General features: G+C 37.9%; 1 protein-coding gene across 10 annotated transcripts in view; it reads right to left on the reverse strand.

The window, feature by feature from the left end:
- MACC1 (MET transcriptional regulator MACC1) overlaps positions 1 to 26,223 on the reverse strand; it is a 319,768-nt gene that overhangs the window by 83,188 nt on the left and 210,357 nt on the right. The window lies entirely within an intron of this gene.

The raw sequence follows: 26,223 nt of genomic DNA on the forward strand, positions 1-26,223 counted from the left end.
ATATCTATAAAAGGCAACAAAAGTGGTTTGATGTTTGCCAAGGTTTAAGAAGACGCCCTCAGCGTTGGCAAGAACTAAAAATCTTCATACAAACAAATGGTCACGCAGCTGTGGAACCTGCCCCACTGGATTTCCTTTTAGTGATTCAGAGCTGAGGATGCCTCTCCTTTGCAGAGCAGGGGAATGAGGACTTCCTGGGTGAGGCCTGGCAGCTACTAGATCCTCCTACGTCAGCACTGTAAACACTCAGAGGTGCTACAGATACCTTTTGCCCCTTGATCTTCTAATGTTCTGAAGGTTTTAAATGTACTTTTAGAATGTGGGCAAGCTGGTACCCTTGTTGATTTTCCCTTCCATTTTCCTTCTCATTTCCTAATTCTGTGTTTTGCTTCTGTACATGCCAGCATCATTTCTGGTTATTCAAAATGCAAAAGCCAAAAAAATTGGAAGGGAAAAAGAAAAAGCAAAAATGTAAATCTTGAGTAAAATGAAAGTCATAATAACTGTCTCACTTTGCAACATCAGAAATAGTGTTAAAGACCAACAATAAACCCAAAATGAAGACATGTGTTTCCTCCATTTGAACACACAGCTTCTTTTCTAGCCTTTTATTTCCTGTTAGGCACAACCCAGAAAATGGATAGGGACAAATCCTGACTTGGGCTGGACCCAAAAAACATAATGGGATGATTCATCTAAAGCAAGCAGATGCAGAATAGGTGACAAAGGAGAAATGTCTTTTCCCTTTTCTATTTGTTCTCTCTCTCCTTTCGACAAGCCAACCCCTCCTGAGGCTTCATGATGCTGAAGCTACTTAATCCACCCAGCATTCTGCTGACGTTTTCCTTTGTGATATCCCGGAATCCAAACGTCGCTGTTCTATTTTCCTCGTAACAAGTCCCTCAGCCTTCTGATTAGAAGAACTTAAAATTCCTTTATGTAATTTATATTCCTTCCAAAACAAACGGCTCTCCATTTTCCCACACTTTACAGATTTTGTTCTCCATTCGATTTCTTCTCCCTGAAATATTCTTTGCCCACATTTAAATATTCAGATCATTCCTTTCTTTCAAAGCTCAATAGAAAAATATTTCTCCAAGAAGCCCTCCCCAGACTGCCCAAATCCGAATTATTCTTTCCCATCTAAAAATACCATAATAGTTTATCTACTCTTTTCACAACACATTTTATATCCTGTTTCATTGTTTTATATGTGTATACAGACATGCAATCTTACCTTCCTATTTGAAGGCAAGACTTCTTTTATTACCACCTCACTCAGATAAACAATCAATGAATGAAATGACTGAGATAGTCACTCTAAGCTTGATGTAGATGCCTACTACCACCTCTATCTCTCCCAGGAAACATTTGCCTGGAAGGAATACTGTTATTGGAAGCCCCTGTTGTCTACTCTGATATGACTTCCACAACCTTTATTTGCAGAAAGGTAAGGTATTAAATCTATCAATTTAACGACTGACAGCACTTGAAAGCTCTAATGGACTAGCACTAATTTTCTCACTGATTTTACCCCATGCTGTGCACTTCACTTTTTAACAACGTCCAGTTCCATGGCTGCCTCTTTGAGTCTCAGCCCTGCTTCCCTCTATCATTGGCTGATTATCAGCTCTAGCTTATTTTCTCGCTCACCTCCCTTATAATCTAATCTCTTGGCTCTGAAGCTGAAATTCTGTACTTTGGACTCCTTTAAATAGTTGTTAATCTGTTAACAACTGGGAGTGGTTAATCTGTTAACTGGGAGTTGATCTCTCCCACCCATGGAAGTGAATTATCTCAGCAGTTGTTAGTTCCTCACACCTCTGCCTCTGTGGTGTTCTCGGTCCTCACACATTTTAGTTATCAGTCACTGTAGAGGAAGTGAGTCTACTTGATCTTGCTGACACACAATGAGATTCTGTGGGTCACAGACACAGGTCAGGGCTTGAAGGTTATTGTCTGGAAAGTCTTCCCTACTCTCCTTTATTACGTCATTAAGTACTGTGTGAACACAATCTATCCAAAATTGGGCACAAAGTTCATCCTTAACACATAACTCAGGGTTCTTTTCTTAATAAAGTCTTTTCTGACTTCAAGATATTTTTATTTTCCTCTCAGAACATAAACCATAGCAGTCATGAGATTTACTGCATGTAATGAACATGTTATTTCTTGACAGATAGAAGAAGGGTATGGAGATCCAGTCCCTTCTATTCTCATGTATGGGAAGAAGAAAGCCAGAGGTGGAGTTGGGCAATAGGATGCTTCAGAAGAAATGTTCTGATAGGTACTGAAGAGTCAGTATATCTGGAACAGGGCCTTCATGTTCAGTCACACAGCCTGTATCACTCTCTCCTGTGTCTAGTTGGGAGAGCTCATCAGGGGCTGACTGTATCTACATCCGTCAGTGTGGGAATATGAAGATGCTGAGAAAGCCAAGAAGTTCAGTGCACCTGCAGAAGCCAGAGTTTCACACAGAGACTACACTTGGTGACCTGAGAAAAATGGAAACAAGTATTCATCAATGGACATTATACTTGTGTAATGTTCCCAAAAGACCTGCTGATCAAAAAATCAGAATCAAACCAGATGCTCCCCAGCAGGTAAACTTCCCAGACCCAAAAGCATCACATGGGACTCGGTCTTCTTTTTCCACACAGCATAATGTTATTCCTGTTTTCCTAAACTCAGGTACCATCTTGGAAATAAATCAGAGAAGGAGGAGAAGAAACTATAAGACTGAGAAGAGAAAAAGGAGTCACTCCACAAAATATTTTAACTAAAAGAGTCTGTGATATACTGAGTAACTTCAAAATCTGTTTCACCCATTCTCAGTCCAATGGTGGGAATCAACATGGAAATTGAAATGCAGTGACTCACTGTTCTGGCCAGCCTGGTAGGTAAGGGAGAGGTAAAGCTTGTGAAATGGCTATTCAGACACAGTTATCTGGGGCTTTGAATAAGGAGCTGGTGACACGAAGAAGCAGGGATAGAGGAGAATCCTCTCATGGGGTGAGCAGAGGCAACTGTATAAATAATGTTGTGCTCTGGATGCAGATGTGGCAGCCTTAGAGAACAGAGTCCAGGACTCTAAGTTGGTCCTGCAAACTGTGATTTCTAGGGCTTAGAGGAAACAACACATTTATCCAGAGGCACTATTTTGGCTGCAGCTCTGGCTTCACAAAATATGTGCCTGATTCTCCAGTCCTCCCCCAATTGTGGGCCTAGGCTTTGGTATGCTGCTTTTCAATTTAGATCTGTCATCTACTATTGTTTGGAGCTAAAAACTGACTAAAACATGCATCTAATGCAGCTCTTAACACACTGTCACAGATCTCACTCCCTGCTATATTTAGACTCTGTCAGATCGAGGATGGGTTCCTAGTTTATCTCTAAATATCCAAAAGCTCCATGCTACCTGACTGTGGTACATATTTTGTTGACCTAAATTGAACTGACCAGTAAAATGAGGAAGTCTTGCTTAAACTTCCTTGTAACTTAAAAATTCGCTGACCACATGAATCTGTCAGTTGCTTATTAATGCAGACATAATATTTTTTTCCCAATGCTGCAGTGTTTTGGGAATTTAAACTTTACTCCCCTCTCCCTCTGTACCTGGTAGGGAGCAGAACTAGTTATTTCCTACAGATAGAGGGGGAAATTAAACTCAAAAAGTGGTCTGAATATACCCAGGGTGTTACTTAATAATCAAAAGGGGACTTTTCTTGGTATCTCCTTCAATGACCTATGTTAAATGTCACTCATGTTTGGTCCTTGTGGTACAAATATACCATAAAGAGTGATAGGAAGCTGCTATATTCCCCACATGCTCACATTTTTCTCAGTATGAGGCTATCTTGGAAAGAGAAAGGCGACATTTGCAAACTAAGAAAGTTCCCCCTGGAGTTTTTTCCTCTGTCCTCTTTCAGTATATATTTTCTTTCAGTATATACTGATTCTCAGGCTCCTGGATAGTCCGTGACATCCGTTTTCTGCGTCATTTTGTTCCTGAGTCATGAGTGCACTGTAACTTTCCAAAAATAGTTAATGATGCCATTTACCAGTCAATTTCAGCGAATAACACAAATCATACTAAAATGTTAGGACCAAAGTTAAAATAGGTCAGATTGAGCTTGCTGCTCCAGATTAAGGAAGTGAGCCAAGTTCTTAAAATTTCATATTTTCCTTTATTGCATCTTTTTGCATACTTATTTAACCATAAGGTGAATCATCCTTAATTGACCCCCACCAGGCTGTAGTTTAGAAGTTCACCGCTGTTTTCTTTCATTTGTTGCTTTCCAAATTACACACAAGGAAACATGTGCCAATTCTTTGCCTAATCGTAAGATGTTTCCAAGCTGCCCTTGTACTACTAATCAGCAACAGAGAGTCCTCTGTGCAATTTTTCTTGGAATCCTATGGACATTTTTTGCCTTATAAACGTAACCTAAAGAATTGTCCATCTGTTGACTCCTCTGTGTTTTTATAGGTACAAGTGTACTTTCACATCAAGATCACTCTTTGGAATAATCTTCAATTGCCTTTATATCAACTTCTCTGAAGTTTACATTATCCAGGAAATTTAGAAAGTGTATTTTTATCTCTAAGTCCTAAGAATATATAGAACTGTATGTCGCTTGATTAGAATAGTGATTTTGTTTATTCCATTAACAAGTTATTTATTTTTATTTATTCCATTAACAATCTATATATACAGTCATATAGATGATCTGATCCTCATTTTAGGAAGGAAAAAAAGAGCTTACTTTGAGTCTCTAGTATACCAGATTGTAAGTTTGTGAATGTGGAATATCAATTTCTAATTGCATTCTATAAAGCTCATTCTCTAAAAGCCAAGAGAAGGGAAAAGCAGATATTTCTAATTCATCTAATAGAGTTTAGATAATACACTCAACAGATAGGTAATTGAACATTTTAAAATTTTGCACAAGAAGGTACAAAATAGTTTGAATTTTAACATCCATTCAAACAATGTTATTTACTGTGGAAACCATTACTGAAATTTTTCCGGAGTAGTTTACTTTTTCTGTTATTAAAGCTCCATAAGAAATAGCAGTATATTTCTGGGAATTCTGCCTCTTATTTTGTATGTTCTAATAAGTACTAAACCACAGTGAACTCTATTGTCTAACTTGGAATTAAGAAACTGAACCCCATAGAGACACAGACAGGCTTACCTACAAGGTGCAATAGCACAGTGTTCTCTGGTACAGACGAGGAGGGCCTTACCCATCTGGTCCAGCCACTATGATGTAAGGATTCCCATCTAAGATGTCAGAGCCTCTACAAGACTGGCTGCTTATATTTCCACATATTCTCCTGGTGTTAACATGTTCACTCTAGATATATTTATTTTCAATTGCTACGATAGCCAATCACCACAAATATAGTGGCTTAAACCACACAAATGTATTTTCTTACAATTCTAATTCCACGTCTAAAATCAAGGTGTCAGTAGAACAATATTCCTTTCCAGAGGCCCCAAGGGAGATTCCATTTCTTTGCTTTTTTTCAACTTCTAGAGGTTATTAACAACCCTTAGCTCAGATTCCTTCCCTCTGTCTTCAAAGCCAGCAACAGCAGGTGAATTCCTCTCAACTCACATTTTTCTGGTCCTTCTATCATCACGTCTCTCTCATTTTCCCTATCACCCACTCTTTTTCACTGACAACAGTTAGAATAACTTCTCTAGAAAGGGCCCATTGACTACATTGCTACCACCTTGGCAGCCCAGGATAATCCCTCCATCTCAAAATACAGACTTTTAACCCCTGCAAAGCTCTTTTTGCCATGTCAAATAATATACTCACAGGTTCTAGGGATTAGGGTATGGACATCTATGGAGTAAGTGATGGTCAGGCTTTTACGCCGCTAGTATCTTTGTTTATCACCTGCGGCCTTGAATGCAGAGGGTGCTTGGGGTGTAAGCTTGGGGCACATCTGCCTGATGGTGGACACCTGGGGTATGGTGTGGGCACGCGTAAGTGTGCACCTGAGCCTGGAGGCTGAGGCTACAAGGGCAGCATCACAGAGAGGACAGCTGTGGTAGAACGGCTACAAGAGGAGGAGGACAAGTGGTTACAGAGAGGCATGACCACAAGACAATGCCAGAGAGAGCAGAAAGAATAAAGACTCATTGGGGGTTGGGAAGAGATGGATGCTGTACAAAATTCCCATTGAAGTTGAGAGAAAATCTTATTTGCACAAATGACCAGTGTGAGCAATAGATGTATGGCTAAGAGGCATAAAGAAAGGCCCTGGGTCTCCAAACATCATATGTCTCTAGACTGTTACCCACTTTTTCATGAGAAACCATGATTCAATTCTAAAAATGGTTTACATTCAAAAGTGATTAAATTAATTAAACAAGACCATACTAAAGTGAAAATGCATCTTAAAGGGGTTCTTGTTCTAAGAATCTATCAATCTCATTTGAGTAGAAGTTAGTATATGAAATGGGCACAGTAGAGGGAGGATCTGTCTGTGTCAGAAAGCACATACCAAGTGCCTGTGACACCCACGTGAAAAGGGGGTGTGTCTTCCTTCTCATGAAACTAGTTATCATATAATGTCCCATGCCTTATAACATGAGTCTACTGCCCTGACTGACCACAGATGGTTGATCATAGCCATAATGACATAAGTGAAAAATTAATATCCAAACCAAATTTGGCCATATGCAATCTAGACCTGGGTTTTTCAAACTGTATGTCTGACCTGTGAGTGGATCATGAATCAATTCCCCAATGTTTTTAAGTGAAATAGAATAAATGGAAATGAGATGAATCAAAATAGATAGATTGGAATAAATAGAATAAAATATACAAGGCTATTTTAGTTTAGTCTGGGAGAGAATAGATCAGGATGCACTGAACTAAAGAGTTGGTATTGTTTCATTAAGTGTTCTGTGTGCGTGTGCGTGAGTATGTGTGTGTGTGTGTGTGTGTGTGTTTAAGTACTGGGTAAAATATAAAATGTTTTCCTTTCTGTGGGCAAACTTGAAATCTACAGAAAAGGCTAAATAGTAGTCTAATGAGGTATTCTGCAGGGAGTGCTATGTCCTGTCAGTTGTTTTAATTGTGTAGTAATCAATCAAATTATCTCTTCTGACATGCATATGAGAAAACTTCAAATAGAATTATAGGTTATTGAGTGCTGCAAAATCAACACAAGCACCTTGACAAGACAGAAAAATGGAAACCACAAAATAGCCGAACGCTTGAATAATATGTAGAGATGGTGGGAGCAGAGAAGAGTGGCTGGCGAGAAAAAAGAAGAGTAAGTAAAACTTTATTCACAGGTATGACAGAGCCACAGAGTTTGGAAGTATTAGACAGACATATGTAAGGAGCTGTCAGTCATTCTCACATTCAACAAATACTTCCTGAACGCCCACTGTGTGCAAGGGACTATTCCAAGAGGTATGGCTATTTCATCAGAGAAAACAAATACAAACCCATGCCTTCACAGAGCCTACAGTCTAGTGGATGTGTACTAAGAGTTACGTCCTAACTCATCCTGTGGTTGAGCTTTTCCTGACTTTACAAAGTCACAGTGACTTCTTGTGCACCCTAATGTTGCCTGCTATTCTTTCAACATGCCTTTATTATTCTATTCCATACAACAAGAAAAAAATCCTAATTAATGTGGCCCAAATAAACAGGTTAGTAAAGTTTTGTGTAGGGGAGGTTATAAATGCACAGAAGTCTCATTCTGGAGGGAATTAAGTATGGGCTCTTCTCTTCCTCCAAATAGCACTGGAACCAAACACGAAGAATGAAGTAAATTAAATATAATAAAAGTTTCATCATTGTTTCTTACTCATTGCAGAATATTTACTTATTCATTTTTGCTCCAGTAAATGACTCTCTTTACAAAGAACCAAGAATTAGTTGGTATTCAAAATTTGCCTAAATCTTACTGGTTTTTAAGGTCTATCTCTCCCTGTCTTTCCAAACACAAACTTGATTGCTTTCTATTTTCCTTTGTTTCATATTCTACCTTTTTTCTCTCATCTGTCCTTCCTATTTAAGTCTTCCTCTCAAGTCTCTCTTTTCAAGCAGCCAAGATCATCTTTGTTGCCCATCACTGATATGCTTGGACACAATCTCTGTAGGTGTTTTTGCTTTTAGTTTCCTTATATTTTTGGCTATCATCCCTTTCTTATTTGACTCCTGACTCCATCGAGTTTTCCTCAGGGCCATTTTTCTAAACCCAAATAATTGCTTTTTTTTTAAATCTTTGTCTTTTCTGATCCTTCAGCACATTTAGCCTTATTACAAGTCAGAAGATTATGCTGGAAAGAAAAAAAACCACCCCAAAAGTTCAGGCTCACCATACAGGGATTTTGTTTCTCACTAACTCTGCCTGTCCAGTGGGGATTAGAAGATGGGCTTTACTTATGTTAATTACTCAGGGATGAGAACTTCAGAGCAACCTCTATTTTGAGATTGTCTTGGGAGAAAGCGAGCATTGGTAAACTTCATATAGTTATAGCCTATGTCCAGAATCACATCATTTGTGCTTGTAACTCTTCAGCCAAAACTAAATATATGACCACACCCACACTCACAATGAGCCAGGAAGCAGATGTTACCATGTGCTGGAGACAGACAGCTGGAAAATTTTGATAAGTTGGATGCAGCTTCTACAGTTAACTAATCCCTCCTTGGAACTTACTCTCCTTTGGTGTCAGAGAAACCACACTCTTAATTTTTTCCCTTCTCTCTTTTCCTTCCTAACCTCAGTGTCCTCACTCTGTTTATTAATGCATGCTAGTTTTTTGTAAGTATTTTATTTTGTCCAATAGTCCATATGTAAATGTCCATCATGTAAATCTTTGTCATTCTGACTTGCTTTACTACTCATAATTCACTTAAACTCCCTACATTTTGTTGTGTATGGCTGCATTTCATCTATTTTTATAGTTGCGTAGTATTCTATAATGTGGATATACCACTTCTTGATCCAATAGCATATTGATGGACATTTAGGCTACTTCTGTGTCTTAGCTATTGTAAATAAAGCTGCAATAAAATTATGTAGTATAAAGTTTTTGGCATTGATGGTTTCATGTTCTTTGGAGAGATGCCCAAGAGTAGGATTGCTGGGACTGACAGTATTTCCATTTTTAAAGATGAACCCAAATTAATTTTCAAAATGGTTAGACCAGTTTACATTCCTACCAACTGTAAAATACAGTTCCTCTTTCTTCATATCCTCTCCAACTCTTGTTGTAATTTTTCAGTATGTGTCATTCCTGTGGGTGTGATATGGTATCTTACTGTGTTTTAACCAGCATCTCTGTTATTGAAGCAATGATGAACATTTTTTTTTCATTTATCTATTTGCCTTCTGGATATCTTCTTTAGTGAACTGTCTGTTCATGTCTGCTTTCCATTTATTAATCAGTGTTTTTTTCTATTGTTGAATTGTGTATTTTTTATATGAATGTTAATCCCTGGTTGGTAATATATTATATGAATATTTTCTCCCATTCAGTAGGCTGTCTCTTTAATCTTCTAAATATTTTTTGTTATATAAAACCTATTTAACTTGAGGAAATCCCAATTCATTTTTGTTTTTATTTCCCTTGCCATAGGGGTCTAGTTTTCCAAAAACATCTTTATTGTTGATGTAATGGAATATACCACCAATATTTTCTTCTATATATTTTATTGTTGCAGTTCTTATATTTAAATCAGTAATCCATTGGAATTTATTTTCTGATTGAAGTTAGAGAGTGATCCAACTTTACTGACTCCCCAGCACCACTTATTAAAGAGGAAGTACTTTCCCCATTGTATAGTCATGGCTGCTTTAGCATAGATTAAGTACTGACAGGTACCTGGATTTATTTCTGGGCTCTGAGACCACACTCTCTTGTTGATTCTCCTCTCTCTCTGGTTGGTTTTTGCTCTTTTTCTATCTTTGAAGATTCACCTTTTTCTACTAATCCTGTCCTAGAAACTCATCTTTTCCTTTATAACTCATTCTGCTTCTATTACATTCTATATACCAATTACTTTAAATTTCTATCAGAGCTCTCCTCTAAGCCTCAGATCAAGCTTTCTAGTTCTCCATTCTTTTTCATTTCTACCTGGGCATCTTATTCCAGAACTGGAATCATAAATTTACCCTCAGATAGTTTCAATGTGTATGTTTCCTACCGTAAGGAGAGGCACCATAAGTCCCTTGTTTTTGAAAGTCAAAATCCCAGGACTATCTCCTGCTTCTCTCAAGGCCCATATCTAACCCATCACCAAGTTTTCCCTCCTTGATATATTTCATCCTGTACTGTTTTTATCTATCTGCTGTTTCTTTCTATCTGCTGTTTCTTTCTATCTTCACCATCACTACTCTCACCCCTTGCCTGGAATACAGTAGAGTCAGTCTTTCCTTATTCTCTTTTGGTGTTCTTTAATCCATTCATTACATGGAAATAGAATTTTTTTTCCAAAATGTAAACACAGTGGCTCCATCTCAAAATTCTTTAATAGATTTCCTTTGCTCTCATGGCAAAACTGAAATCTCACTTTGGCCCATAAGGCCTTCCATTTAAGTCCCATCTCATCTGTCCCTTTTCATAATATAGCATTCTTAATGATTTACACTGTTCCAGAGTAGACATCTTTCAGTTTGACAATTTTCCAAGTTTTTAATACTAAAGAGACTTTGAATATTCCTTCTAACTAGATACCTTCTTTTCCTCTTCTCCTTCAGATAATGCCCATCAACAGGAAAGCCTTCCTTAGAGCATATATATATAACATTGTTAATTCCATGATAATTTCTGAAAAATTCATGTTTGTTTTCCAGTAAGTTCCAAGAGGTAAAGGTTTATGTCTATATTTGTTAGCCATTTTCCAACTGCTAGAATGGTGCCTGGGATACAGTAGATGTTTGTCAAACATCATTTGAATGTATGACTAAGTGACAGATATTATGTTCTTTCCCATACTAGATTTTAGTGTAAAAAAAATTTAAATCTTTGTGTAAAGTTGCTCAAACAAAGGAGGGGATGAGGTCCTTCATTGGGGAAATTTATTTTGTAGAACTTTATGAGGCTTTTTACAAAATGTCCTTGCTCATGAAATTTTTAGTGATAACCTCACTAACAAGAGGCACAGTTGCTCCTCTTTTCCCAATTATATCTCATGGACGTTTTTCTTCATGATACTTAGGATAGAGACCAGACACATATCCAGATAGCAACTGTTAAGAAAAAAAACACACAGAAAAACAACAATTATCTGGAACTCTGTCACAGTCAGTAATTTCTCCTCTTTTTATTCCAGAAGAAATTTTTAAGTTTCCAAAGCCAGAGTTTAAAGTCATGGATGCCATGTTAAATAAATACAGGCTTACAGATTTCACTGAATTTCTGGGAAGTGAAATTAACTAGCCACAAGCATTAAGTGATTTAGGCAATGTGTCACCCTAAACCCAAGCTGATAATTTGAAGTAGTCATTCAAAAGAGTGTGCTGTCAGTAAGAAGGAAATAATTTATTTTAATTTGGACAACATTAACTCTCTTAAGTTACTAAGGTTCAATAAACATATGTTTCTTCTTACATAAAGGATATAATTTGCTTTTGAATGAGTAATCAATTTCTCTATAATAGACTAGGCACCAGAAATTTTGTTTTTAAGATTCAAATCTATGTTCAAGTCCGTGTGTAATCAATCAGGCTTTTTATAATGGACATGACTAAAGAAATTTCATTATCTGTAAAGAGGCAAAACATCAAATATATTTGAGACTCAAACCAGGGGAATATTTTTTAAATTATTTTCTCCATGTAATTAAAATACTCTAAACTTTCCTTAGCACTTTAATTGGAGACATCTAAATAGTGAATTTTGGTGCTATTGTAAGAAGGTTATTTGCTTATATTTTCTTTCTTTTTTAATTTAATTTTTAATTATTATTCTATTTATTTACTTAGTGTATAAGAACTGGGGTACAGGCCAGAGATGCAGGGGATGAGAGGATTCACCAGGGACAGAGTGAGGAGCAGAACAGGCAGATCTACTGAAATATACTGCTGAGAGGAGCAGTGGGTGAGACAGGAGAGGTCTGCTTTGCCATATGTGGATTAGCTCCGTGGTCAGCTATCAAACAGGCTGTCTTGGTGATAGTGCTGAGACTCAACCCCATTTGTTTCTATTTTCTATATAAATAAATAGATATGATCAAAATGTACAAGACAGATTGAGATCAACATGGCAGCTGGGAGACGCTGCGAGTAAGTCCTCCCATTAAAAAAATAAGAAGAAGAAGAAGGAAAAGCGGCAGGTCCCTGAGAAAATCAGGACACGGAAGATAAACGGGAGACTGTGGTAAACTGCCCAAATAGGAAAGTTGCCATAAAAGAAGGCAAAAAGAGAGGAAAGCTCTGAACCCTGCTACCCTCCCCCACCCACAAAGCCGGTACACTCTGACTGAAAGAAAGAAAAACAACAACGACGACTAGGAGGAAAACAATCTACAGATTAAGCAGGACTGTGAGTGGAAAGGAACTATTGCAGGCACCGCACTCCACCAATGGGAACTGTGGAGAACAATGTGGGAATCACCATGGAGGTGAGCAAATGGCTCTGGGCGCCATTAGAGGAAGATAAGGCCTCCACAGAGAGACCTGCACATAGCCCAAGGCCAGCTGGTAAGCTTGTGTGGAAAAGCACAGAAGCACTTGAAAAGCATACGTGGATCACAGCTGCCCAGGACCCTGTGCCAGCGACCTAGGTTCATGGGGAGACATGCTGGAACCGTCACTGAGGTGAATGACCCTCACTGAGTAATCAAAAACCAGGTGACCGGGGCACCGGAGCAGGGTGCAAAAGGCGCCATTTCTGCAGACACTGAATTGGGCTACCGCTCACATCCCAGATCTGAGGGCTTTGGAACTGAGAACTGGGGCACGAAATTCGGGGTGTGGGTTCCCCACGACACACAGCACAGGGTAGACACATCACCCCGCGCTGGTGAGCCATTCCACACCACCCCCACTCAGTTCCCCAGAGACCCATGGGGAAAAAGCACACCTTTGCAAGGATACTAGGAAAGATCTCTGGTGCCAACTAGTGATCAGAACAAAATCACCAACTTCCTAATAGTTGGAACCAGGGTTTCCAAACCACCCTTAGGCTCTGAGAGAAGGGGTGGGCCAAGCAAACGGGGGTGGGGGGAGAAGGGAAACAAGGCGCGGAGCAAGACCCCATTCTGGAACTCTGAGCGAGGCACAGGATTCAGGGCATGGAACGTGCCATAACAGTGGGCACTGCACAGAGTGACAGCCATCGTTTTGGATCTGAGACCCTGAGATTGAGAATTAGAGCACAGAATTCAGGGCATGGGATCCACACAGCAGCGGGTACAGCACCAGGTGAACACAGGGCAGACACAGCACCCAGCATTAGCAATAGCCCCTGTGTCAAGGTGCTCCCCTCCCCATCCCCTTTCTCAGAGAACTACAGGGGAAAAGTACAGGTCAGCAAGTACAGGTCTCTAGTACCACCTAGTGACCAGAGCAAAATCACCAACTAACTGATTCCCTGCTAGAGCTGAGTAAACACAGAGGGAGGGAACTATAAGAGACAGTGCCCAGCAACACAGCCACAGCATCAACACCCTGGTGGAGTTTTGGCCTACCAGTGCTGGTCTCAGTCTGGTAAACAGTTTTCAACACCCCTGAAGGAGCAACCCGAAGAGATGGCCTGCCAACACCAGTGGCACAACGTCCCAACGCATAGAAAAAATTAGAAAGCAAGCAGCAGGGAGAAGGAAAAATACAAATAACCAAGCAAGCCCGCAGGAGGACACACCACAAAAATAAAATCAATCACCAGAGCTCAACAACGACATGGAAGAACTTCTCTGTCTGTCAGATAGAGAATTAATAATAATCATGATTAAAAAGTATAATGAGATGAAACAATCAATGAACTGAAGAATGAAAATGAGACCTTAAGAAAGGAAACAAAAGAAAAGGAGGAGACTAAAAGATTACTGGAGGAGACAAAGAGCTCTTGGAAAAGCACTGAAAACAGAACCAAGGAAATGGAAGAACGGATCAGTACTCTTGAAGATACAGAAATAAAAAGAACCAAAAGAGAAAGAGAGAGAAGTGCAAAGGAAGAAGAATGAGAATACCCTTAGACAATTACCAGACTCCATGAAGAGATGAAATATAAGAGTTATAGGCATTCCAGAAGGTGAGGAGAAAGACAAAGGATCTGAGAAATTATTCAAGGAGATAACTGAAGAAAACTTCCCAAGCATGAAAAAGGAGACAAATATAGATATTCAATTACCACAATGAAAAGAAAACTACAGCAAGACACATAATAGTAAAGCTTGCAAGAGTCCAAGACAAAGAAAAAATAATGAAACTGGCAAGTTGGAAAAAACAGATAACTTATAAGGGAAAATCAATCAGGTTAACTTCAGACTTCTCTGAAGAAACACTACAGGCAAGAAGCGAATGGAGTAACATACTTAACAAACTTCAAGACTGTAAATGCCAACCAAGAATACTTTACCCTGCAAAGCTCTCCTTCCTCGATGAAGAAAAAATATGGACCTTGTCAGTCAAATAGAAACTCCAGAAATTCATTACAACTAAACTCCACTCCAAAAAATTCTACAAGAAGTCCTAAAGCCAAAACCAACAGAGGAATGATCAAGAAGAACAGAATAAAGCGAGGAATAAAATCACAAAAAAGACAAACAAAATGGCAAATACAGATGCCAACATATCAATATTAACTCTAAATGTAAATGAATTAAAGTTATCAATAAAAGACACAGTGTAGCACTCTGGATTAAAAAAACAAAATCCAACCTTCTGCTGTCTCCAGGAAACACATTTAACCACGAAAGATAAGCACAGACTGAAAGTAAAAGGTTGGAAAACAATCCTACAAGCAAATGGACCAAAAAAGAAGGCAACCAGCCATACTTATATCAGATACTTATATCAGACTTCAAACTAAAAAAAGCAAAAAGAGACACAGATGGCCACCACATTATGATCAAGGGGGCAATATATCAGGAAGATATAACATTCACCAACATATACTCACCAAATGATGGAGCACCAAAATATATTAGACAGTTATTATGAGCTCTGAAAACGGACATTAAATAAAATACATAATATATACTGGGAGACTTCAACACCCCACTCTCACCAATGGACAGATCAATGAGACAAAAAATAAACAGAGACTCTAGAGCCACAAATAAAGACACAGAACTCATGGGCTTAACAGACATCTATAGGACGCTGCACCCAAAAAAAATCCGAGTACACATTTTTCTCAAGTGTGCACGGATCGTTCTCCAGAATTGATCACATACTGGGCCACAAGACAAACATCAACAGATACATGAAGATCAAAATCATTCCAAATATCTTCTCCACTCATAAAGGCATCAAACTAGAAATAAATCATGAAAAGAAAACAAGGAATCCTCCCACTTCATGGAGACTGAAATCCACACTACTGGAAGACCACTGGACTAATGAGGAGATCAAAGAAGAAATTAAAAAATACTTTGAGTTGAATGACAAGGAAGACACCACTTTCCAGAATGTATGGGATGCAGCAAACGCAGTAATAAGAGGAAAATAGATAGCAATACAGGCTTATTCAAGAAACAAGAAAGAACACAAAGAAACAACCTAATCTCACATCTCAAAGAGCTGGAAAAAGAAAAAAAATACCCTAAAGCCAGTAGAAGAAAGAAAATAATAAAAATCAAAGCATATATAAACAAAAGGAGAGTAAAAAAAAAAAATCCAAAAGATCAATGAAACCAAAAGTTGGTTCTTTGACAAAACAGACAAACCTCTAGCCAGGCTCACAAAGAAAAAATGGGAGAAAACACACATAGATAGGATTATAAATGAAAGCGGAGAAATCACAATAGACTCAGTAGAAAACAAAAGAATAATCAGAGACATCAGAGATTACTATGAACACTTCCTATTCAAAGATATTCCAATAAAAATCTCAATGACATTCTTCAAACAAATATGCAAACAAATTCAACAACCTAGAAGAGATGGACAAATTCCTAGAACAACATAATCATCCAAAGCTGGACAAAGAAGAAATAGGACACTTAAACAGACCAATTACAAGCAGCAAAATTGAAGCAGTAATCAAAGCACTCCCCAAAAACAAAAGCCCAGGCCCAGACGGCTTCACAAATGAATTCTATCGAATGTTCAGCAGTGAATTAGTGCCTATTTTACAGAAACTCTTTTGAAAAATTGAAAAAGAAGGAATACTACCAAATACGTTCTATGAAGCCAACATTACACTAATACCAAAATGAAACAAAGACAGCACAAAAAAAGAAAATTACAGGCCAATTTCCCTAATGAACACTGATGCAAAAATCCTCAAAAAAATCCTTGCCAACAGAATCCAACAATGCATCAAAGGGATAAGTACACCACGATCAAGTGGGATTTATCCCAGGGGCACAAGGATGGTTCAACATATGAAAATCCATCAGGGTAATCCAACACATCAACAAAAAGAAATATAAAAACCATATGATCATATCAATAAGATGCTGAGAAAGCATTTGACAAAGTCCAACATCCATTTATGATGAAGGCCCTTGAAATTCTTGGGATAGAAAGAACATACCTTAACATGATAAAAGCCATACGTGACAAACCCACCGCCAATATTATTCTCAATGGTGAAAGCCTGAGGGCCTTTAAGAACAGGAACAAGATGAGGATGTCCTCTCTCACCACTGCACTTCAGTATAATACTGGAGGTCCTAACCAGGGCAATACGACAAGAGAAAGACATACAAGGAAGCCAGATAGGGAAAGAAGATGTAAAACTATCACTGTTTGCAGATGATATGATAATATATGTAGAGAATCCTAAAAACTCCACAGAGAAACTACTCAAAATAATCAACCGGTTCAGTAATGTAGCAGGAAATAAAATCAACACACAAAAATCAGTAGCCTTCCTATACTCAATCAATCTGAAGAAGGAAAAATCAAGAAAACCATCCCTTTTATAATTAAAACAAAAAAAAATCAAATACTTGGGAATAAACTTAACAAAAGATGTGAAAGATCTCTACAATGAAAATTATAAAACACTGTTAAAAGAAATAGAAGACACAAAGAAATAGAAAGACATCCCCTGCTCATGGATTGGAAGAATTAGCATTATTAAAATGTCCATCCTACCAAAAGCAATATACAGACTTAATGCTATTCCAATAAAAATCTCAATGACATTCTTCAAAGAAAAAGAACAAATACTGATGAAATTCATATGGAACCACAAAAAAAACATGAATAGCCAAAGCCCTACTGATGAAAACAAAGGAGAAAGAAGGCAACACACTTCCAAACTTCAAGCTGTACTACAAATCCATAATAATTAAAAAGAGTTTGGTATTGGAACAACAGACACACAGACCAATGGAACCAAAAGAGAGACCCCAATAAAACCACACTTATATGGACAACTGCTCTTTGATGAAGGAGCAAAGAATATACAATGGAAAATGGACAGTTTGTTCAATAAATGATGCTGGGAAAACTGGACCACCACATGCAAAATAATGGAACTAGATCACTACCTTTCACCATGCACAAAAATCAACTCAAAATGGAAAAAAGAACTGGACATAAGACCTGAAACCATAAAATATATAGAAGAAAATATAGACAAAACACTACAAGACATACATTGCAATAACATCTTTAAAAACTCTTCACCCAAAGCAAAGAAAGTCAAGGAAAAGATAAACACCTGGGATTACATCAAACTGAAAAACTGCACAGCTAAAGAGACAGTAACCAAAACAGAGACACCCCACTGCTTGGGAAAAAAAAAAAATCTTTGCACTCCAGTCAACTGATAAGTTACTGATCACAAAGATATACAAAGAACTCACACAGCTCGACAACAAAAAAAATAAACAATCCAGTCAAGAAATGGGCAGAAGAACTTAAAAGACATTTCTCCAAAGAAGAAATGCAAATGGTCGACAAGCATATGAAAAAATGTTCAACATCCCTTATAATCAGGGAAATGCAAATTAAAACCACATTAAGATACCGCCTTACACCACCTTACGTATCAAAAAAACAGCCAAAACAAATGTTGGCAAGCATGTGGTGAAAAAGGAACTCTCCTATATTGCTGGTGGGAGTGCAAACTGGTTCAACCACTATGGAAAGCTGTCTGGAAGTTCCTCAGTCTACTAAAAATGGAGCTACCATATGACCCAGCAATTCCACTACTAGGGATCTACCCAAAGGACACAAAAACATTGATTCAAAGAACACCTGTACCCCTATGTTTATTGCAGCACTATTTGCAATAGGTAAAACCAACATCAAACACCCCCAAATAGATGACTGGATCAAGAAGATGTGGCATATATACACAATGGAATATTATTCAGCAATCAAAAAAGATTAACTCATGCCATACACAGCAACATGTATGGAACTAGAAGGAATTATGCTCAGTGAAATAAGCCAGAAAGAAAAAGAAAAATATAGGATGGTTTCACTTCTAGCAGGAATATAGGGGAACCAAATAAAACATCAGTGTAAAAAAATAATAGTAGTACAAAACACAACAAAGCAAAAACAGACAATTACAAATCAGAGACATACTGCAGAGGAGGAGGAGGGAGAGGGATCAGAGGGAGGGAAGGAGGAGCACAGGGGAATGAGGTGATGGTGCACGGATGCATTGGTGAAGGAAACTCTATGGGGACTACACCTGAGGGAGTGGCGGGAGGCAAATATTGTTTAAAATGAAAAATGATGTAAAAAAATAAAAGAAAACCTTAACATTTAAAAAAAATAAAAATAAACAAAGGTGTATACACACACACAAAATAAATGTGTAAGACAGATTTGCTCCTATCCATTCATCTTTGCAGAGAATAATAGTTCATTAGTTATCTAGGAAAGGCCCTATTGAATAAGTTGTTAATGCTTGAGTCACTGACAGGTATCATGAAAGTTATTAGAAAGATATTACGTTACAGTTTCAAAAGTGATTCTTATTGAAAAGGTACTTCTAATTTTTCAAATTTAAGATTATTTTTGTTATGTAAATTTATATAAGGTAATCAAACAACATTAAGTGTGTACTAGACACTGTAACAAATTGAGACTCAAAAGATTTAAGGGAATTTTCTTAGTGGATGAACCAGGTTAAACTGTGTGTCTCTGGGTTCTTATTTCTTTGTTCTTTCTATCTTACCATGATGGCATTTAATATAATTTTCTTTCTAGAATCATCAATGTTCCAACATTATAGAAACCATTCTAATGCTTTAAAAAAATATTTTGTATAAGGAACTATTTAGTAAAAGGGAAAACATAATTTTCGAAAACATATTTGAGGATCAAAAACACTTTAGGGAAATGCTTTGAGATTCCAAAGAAGAAATTAAACAGAGAAAAGCCCCTTTCACATTCACTGATGGGTAGATGAAAGTAAAAGTTCTGAAGTATGAAAGAGCCCTGGGACTCACTTGGATACATTTGTTTGCATTTCCAAAAGGTAAAACTCATAAATAAAAAAGAATGTTTCTGAGCAATTTAATGGCCTTACGAAGATAGTTTGTGGTGTCACCACACAGTTTGCTCTTACACTCATGATGCCGATATTGATCTATTGGTCTCTTCTTGGCCAACTATTTTAATATCTAGAGTGTGGAGTATCAGAGAGTTGAAAGTGATTTCCAAAGAATCTTTCTATACATAATTGAGGGGAGAGCCATGGTAATTGCATTGGGAACTGACAGATGACTTTACAAATATACTGAGTCATGAAATTTTTTAACAATTATAACCCAAGCCTTTTTGTGTGAATATGAAATAATACATCAAAACATATAAATTGCTATGTCAATGTAAGGAACATTTTTGCTACACTCATAAAACCAGGGAAGTGAAATGGCATAATGGCTAAAGGTTGAGGTGCTGGCAAGGCACTGTGGTTCAAAACCTGGCTCATCACACATGTGGGCCTCCTGTACCCTCATCTCGAAAGTGATGCCAATAATATCTATATTTTTATGACTTTATAAGGATTAAGAGAGTTAACACATGTTAAGTAGCATCTGGTATTTGATGATAATGTCTTTTTTTTTTTTTTTTTTGGTGGGACCCTCGCCGGCAGACGGGGAACAAACAGGCGCTGCAGAGGCTGCGGGCAGCCTGGCAGCCCAGTGCTCAACCGCTGAGCCCCAGGGGAGGCCCTAATGATAATGTCTTAATAAATTAGTGTTATTATTATTTACAAAAACTGGAACACATTGCAGTAATATGTTCTCCCTTCCCCATAAGTCATTTATTCTGCTGTCTTCCTGTTTTCTAGAGTGTTGATGATTCCAGAAAGTAAATTATATTAACTGGCCTTCATTTGCCACCTGAGTATGAATGTCTTTTACATTTTTAAATAACTCTTCATAGCCCTAAACTTGAATACTCATGAAGGACCCTAAAAATCTCAAAGACATATAGTTTGTTGTTTTTTCTGAAGGCTGTATCAGCTCCCATTCTGTAAAGTACCCAGATGCTCAGATGAGAGTGAACTGGTGAGTTTCTTTTTCTTTTTTCTTTTTTAATGATTTATTTATTTCTACAAGGACCAGGGTATAGACCAGATGTGTGGGAGGGTGAGAGGATTCACTAGAGACAAAGCAGGGAACAGAACAGGCAGACTGACGAAATACATTGCTGAGGGGAGCAGCAGGCGAGACAGGAGAGGTCTGCTGTGCCATGTGGGTTTCTCCCTGGCTGGCCGGGATGGAACCTGTGCTGCAGAGGCTATGCACAGCTTCACAGCACTGCACTCAACTGCCTGCGCCACCAGGGAGGCCCTGGAGAGTTTATTTTCAACCAGGATATTTTTTCTCTATTAATCTTCACATAACTCATCATCTTTATTCAAGTGTATTAAAGCTTTCCAGTGTAGTTTCATGGATTTGGCTGCGAGAGGGAGTTGAGGCTCAGATTACATGATCAATTGATATTTACAAATCTGATTACTCAAAAAAGCCTTGGAACCTATTATCGTTGACTGTCAATAGCCAACTTCATCTGCCCAGTAACAATTTTTAGGTCTGAATTTGCATTTCCAACTATTTCTAGAAAATTTTAGCTAGATTTTCACTGGGAAACTTAACTACATTTTAAGAAAATGTGGGTGAGTTTCCATGTGTAATTGAATAACTCTATCAGGTGTCTCGTGACTTTGTCTGCCTTTCTCCTCATAGGATGCCTTCTGCAATGCCCCCACTTTCGCCTCTGTCCTGCCTGCAGGGGAGGAAAGTGAAGTTGATTTCATTGCTCACTAGTTACTTAATCAGTTAAGAAATCTGATTGCTGTCACATTTTAGTATAACTTTCCAGGGAAACCATATTTCATCCAAAAACATGTCTGAAGAAGCCATTTAATGTACTCTAAGCCCAATAATAGTATTGTATTATCTACAAAATGTACCTCTTGTAGCAGTCCTAGTGGATTCACCACCTATATAATGTAGAAAAAGTTTTACCAGATCACTGAGTTCTAGCCTTGTCCATTCTAGTAGTAAAAATGCTTGAGTGTATGCAAGAAACACAAATATGTTGGGGCTGATTCAGAAAGATAGTTTTAAAAATACATAGTTTCCTGTTTATGAAACAAAACAAGACAGTAAAACGTCAGCTACAAGTCCTAATTTCTAGATGTCTGCAGGATTTTAAGACCTACTTCATTCCTAGCTTTATTGAAAGATAACTACAGAATGATAAATTGAGGAAGTATCATAAAGTATATTATGTTTAAGTCACTTCCAGTGTGCTCTGTGGCATACTGGAATGCTGAGTCAGAGAGGTGCAAGTTAAAATACAGTCTCCTGTACTGAATGACAGCTGAGATCAAATTCCCAATCTCTCTAAACTTCATTGACCCATCTGTAAAGTGGAAATAATAAAATTACCTATCTTATCAAAGTCTTGCAAAGGTGAAATAAGTAATACTCATAAAAAATTTAGCATATTTGACTCAAAACTATCTGACAATTGTCACACATGTAGATACTACAGATTTTTTTTTAAATACAAACTGACTTTGACTATTATGCCTACCTCTGCGTGTTTCCTCTCTCAATAATGTCTAAGATCTTCTGAGCAAAGAATAAAATAAGGAACTGAAAGTTAATGAATTTATGATTAATAATAAATGGAGACTTTAAAAAAACACTAACATCTTATTGAAGATAAAAAATTTTAAATCATTAACAGAGAAATGGCTGTTGAAGTTTTGAAAATTCAAAGAATTTCAGAACTAGAAAACTATTGATATGTCTTCCACCTTACAATCAGGGAGGGAGGTGAGGGGGGAAGAAAGATGATCCCCATTAGGGAAAATAAGGAAGTCAGAGAGTTTTTGAAAATAATTAGAATGGAGTAGTACAAGAATTATAACAGATGAGAGATTTTCAAAAGAATTTGCCCTTCATTTAAATATCCATTGAGTGTGTAATATATGGAATCTCTAAAAAAAAATAAAAAACAACAAGAAGGTGATAAACATAGTTTCTGCCTTTCAGAGAATGTCAATGCCATAACAGGGTTATGAGTGTCTAAACTCATGCAAGGAAAGTGGAGCACAGAGGAGGAAGCACCTCCATCTGCTCAGCAAGGGGGTGGCAGCTGAAACGGTCTTAACAAAGGAGGTAACAGGTGGATTGAACTGAAAGATGAGAGTAATTGGCTGGGCAGAATGAAGGAGAGAACATTCCAAGTAGTCAAACCTGCATGCCCAAAGCCACAGAGGCTTGAAATAGCTTGGCATACTTGAGGAATTGCAAATTTGGGGACAAGCTGAAGCATACAGTTTGAGTCAAACGGTGAGCAGTAATTCTTTCTTTAGAGCCTTTGCAATCTCTGTGAGTTCTGTTGAAAAGGCTCACTCTTTTATACTTTGGATGTGTGTTCTAGTTATTCATGTCTCCATTAATATGTCACTTCTCTAGAAACTTTCAGATTATTCTGCTTAATTGACTTACTCTGTCACTCACTGATAACTATTTTCAGGCTGTGAATGATATTACTAATATATTTTTTTTAAAAGATTTATTTATTTATTTATTTATTTATACAAGCACTGGGTACAGTCAGAAGCACGGGAGGGTGAGAGAATTCACCAGAGCCAGAGCAGGGAGCAGAACAGGCAGAAGGACCGAAGTACACTGCTGAGGGGAGCAGCGGGCACAGCAGGAGAGGTCTGCACGCCATGTGGGACCCTCCTCTGATGGCCAGGGAGCAGCCGGGGATCAAACCGGCGCTGCAGAGGCTTCGGGCAGCCTCGCAACCCAGCACTCAACCGCTGCGCCATCGGGGAGGCCCTATTACTAATATATTTTAATTTCTCTTATAGGCTTGTTTGTTTACTATTTATTCTCAGTAGTTGCTTGAGAGCAGGTACCTATGTTGTTCCCCACAGTATCCCCACTGCATTGAATTCTGCCTATCCCGGAGTAGACACTCATAAACACGATTAATGAATCAGGTAGTTTAGACATGTAAGCAAAGCACAGGGCATGAAGGAATTTTAAGGCATCATACACTGTGTGTGTTCAGTAAGAGAACAGGAACCATTGATGATAAATAGATAAGAAAAATATATAATTTTTTCTGATTAGGTTATTCTCATGATTAGGTTATTCTCATGTGTTTGAGAAGAATAAGACCAATTTGAAATCTACTGAAGGAACTAATCAAGGGCATTACAGTGAAGATGGAGATGTGACTGATTAAAACATTTAAATTATACAGACCTAAGGGAGAGAGAGAGAGAGCTATTGGCTGACTCTCAAGTTTATGACACATGCATAATACAGCTACTTAATACTTGGGTTTTCTAAATTTTAAGGAAGTCAGTGAAGGAGAGTGTACAAAGAAAATGAAAATTTAAGGAAAGTCATGACAATGTGGAAAACATTGGTGATCCTGGAACAGAAATGGGGGATAGATCTCATATGCCACCAAGAGTAAGTGAATAGTACTGGTTGTTGATGGCTGTTTCTCTATTCACCTCTGGCTCCACTGTGCACCAAGAGGGAATTCTCAAAGACATATGTGAATACCATAGCCCACAGGAGCAAGCACCATACCCTATACCCCACCATAGCTCACTTAACAAATAGCTTCCCCTGGTGAACCCTCAAACAAGAAGTACACATGACAACTGCACCTGAGGAGAAAGCCCAGGAGATTATTATTGGACAAGGTTTGGAAGTTTGCGGTTATTGGACAGAGAATTCCAGAGTCTTGGGTTCCTGGATAAGTAGGAACCCCATCCTCATGATTCTACTGATTCTTTGACCAGTGAGAATAAGCACAGTTGGAAGAAGTTCAGAGCATCGGGATCAAGGGCAAGACCACTTCTGCCTGGGTATTGCATCCATGTTGGATGGACTGCAGGAGGAACTACAGAATTTACATCCTGGTATTTTGAAACCATTTAGAAATAAAAACCATAAAACTCCCTCTTCAGAAGTCCCCATCAAGTCCCAGTGTTTCTCATTCACTCTACATGGTCACAAGTCCATTCCATCGTGACACTTAATACCTGACCAGGAAGAATGTGGTTGACTATATGACTTAACTTACTCATGTACTATATATATCCTGAAGAGGGATATGGACACCAAGATCTGAGAAGAAAGAAATGGTTGATCCTAGGTGAGATAAGGCAAGACGATGCTATAGTACAGATGAAAATGAAGTCAGATTTCAGGGTCGATAAAAGCTAAAGCAAAAAATGAATTATAATCTATGAAGCAGCATGCAGAAGTCTGGCCATGAATGAAAGGAAAAATACAATTATAGCAAAGAAACAAGGAAACAGTCTGATGACACCTTTGCAAGAAAAGGTGCCTGTTTCAATATAGAGAACTTCAAACTCTAATGTACATGTAAAGCTTGTTGAAATGCAGATACCGATTCAGCAGGTCTGGGAGTAGAATTTGAAACTCTGCACTTCTAAAAACCTCCCAGTGATGTTGCTGGTACAAGGATCTCAACTAGAAAGAAGTAAGGTTATAAGGAATTAGGTATTAGAGAAAGAGGGAACTTGCAGAAGAAAGGAGAGATGAAAATTAGCAATTCCTGGACAGCACCTCTCTTTGGTCTCTAGCAGAGAGGCACAGGCAGCATTATGGAGTTATTTAGAGACATTCCAATGTTCTTTGAAGAACACTAGAAGAATCTGGCCAGCTGCTCCTCCAGCATAAGCATGAAGCAGGAATGCTGAAACATTACCTTCTCACACTTCCTTTGCCCATGCTCAATGAGGACATGGCTTTCGTGATTGTGCGTATGTACGCATTTTGGATTCTTTTGACCACTTCACAGCCAACCACAGACTTTCAGTCACATTGTTAGTGATTCCCTCATGACCTAAATTTAATCCTTCATACAAATAATGAAATTGAATGAAACAGTGCTTTGCAATGTCTTCCCCCTACATTTCAGAGATCTGAAAATTGTATAAATTTACCAAGTAATGAGGTCTGCACCTTAGGATGATAATACTAAAAGGTACCTCATTAAAATAAGGAAGTAATGATAAGTGAAAATTTATTTCTGCAATTTTTGACCTGAAGCAAAAATTATGTCATTTTTTCCGTAGCTATTGACCTCAGCAATGACTTTTCTGAAACAGTAAGTGGAGATACAGTCACGACAAACATTTAAAATAAGCCTTTTGACTGAAGTTTCAAAATGCTTTTTGTAAGAAATCTACCATCCCTGTGTTTCAATTTACTATTGAAAACAACATAATTTTTGCAAGTATAGAATGTGTGTCCTAAGATTTTGTTCTGATATATTATTCTAAGGGGAGTTATTAGTTCTCTAGAAATAGAATTTGTCCTTTGGACCTGCTGAAATTTGAGTACAATTTTTTTTTTTCCTCTTGCTTCCTCATGGCTCCTCAGTCCACTAAGTGTTCACCTTACTGTCACGGAAACAGGAAAGAGTAACAAGAAATCACAGGAAAAAAATCTCCAAAACCTGATCTTGAATCTGCAACTAATAAGTTAGTTTTTTGTTTTGCTTTTTAATCTATATTAAGCAACTAAATCCCCCTCTTCCTTTTTCTCTTACTTCTCATATCAAGTCTTT

The sequence above is a fragment of the Talpa occidentalis genome, unplaced genomic scaffold (assembly GCF_014898055.3).
Source record: "Talpa occidentalis isolate TD23 unplaced genomic scaffold, MPIMG_talOcc4v2.1, whole genome shotgun sequence".
In the NCBI taxonomy this organism is placed as follows: domain Eukaryota; kingdom Metazoa; phylum Chordata; class Mammalia; order Eulipotyphla; family Talpidae; genus Talpa; species Talpa occidentalis.